This window comes from Mandrillus leucophaeus, unplaced genomic scaffold (genome assembly GCF_000951045.1).
Source record: "Mandrillus leucophaeus isolate KB7577 unplaced genomic scaffold, Mleu.le_1.0 Scaffold13, whole genome shotgun sequence".
NCBI classification, from domain to species: Eukaryota; Metazoa; Chordata; class Mammalia; order Primates; family Cercopithecidae; genus Mandrillus; species Mandrillus leucophaeus.
The window spans coordinates 5,942,249-5,942,896 of NW_012101254.1; positions in this window are offsets into that span (position 1 = coordinate 5,942,249).

The following is a 648-nucleotide window of genomic DNA, read 5'->3' on the forward strand; positions in this document are numbered from 1 at the left end:
TGGAGTAGAGACAGTTAATGTTTTGCTTCCTACTCTCCAACCACACTGTTCCTAAGGATAGGTTAAAGTTGACCACATAGCCAGGCGTGGTGGCTCAGCCTGTAATCTCAGCACTTTGGGAGGCTGAGGCGGTGGAGTGCTTGAGGTCCGGAGTTCAAGAGCAGCCTGACCAACATGGTGAAACCCAGTCTCTACTAAAAATACAGAAATTAGCCAGGCATGGTGGCAAGCACCTGTATCAGAGCTACCCAGGCAGCTGAGGCAGAACTGCTTGAACCCCTGAGGCGGAGGTTGCAATGAGCCGAGATCACACCACTGCACTCCAGCCTGGGTGACAGAGTGAGGTTCAGTCTCAAAATAAATAAATAAATAAATAAAGTTGACCACATGAATTAAATCCTCAATCTTACTATACATTTGTTCTATGCTCCCTTTTCCAGAAAGGCCCTATCCCACCCCTCTGACTCAATTCCTATTAGTCCTCCAGACTTCATTTATTATTATTTTTTTGAGACTAAGTCTCGTTTTGTTGCCCAGGCTGGAGTGCAGTTCTGCCTCCCGGGTTCAAGCGATTCTCCTGCCTCAGCCTCCCGAGTAGCTGGGATTACAAGCATGCGCCACCACTACCAGCTAATTTTTGTATTTTTA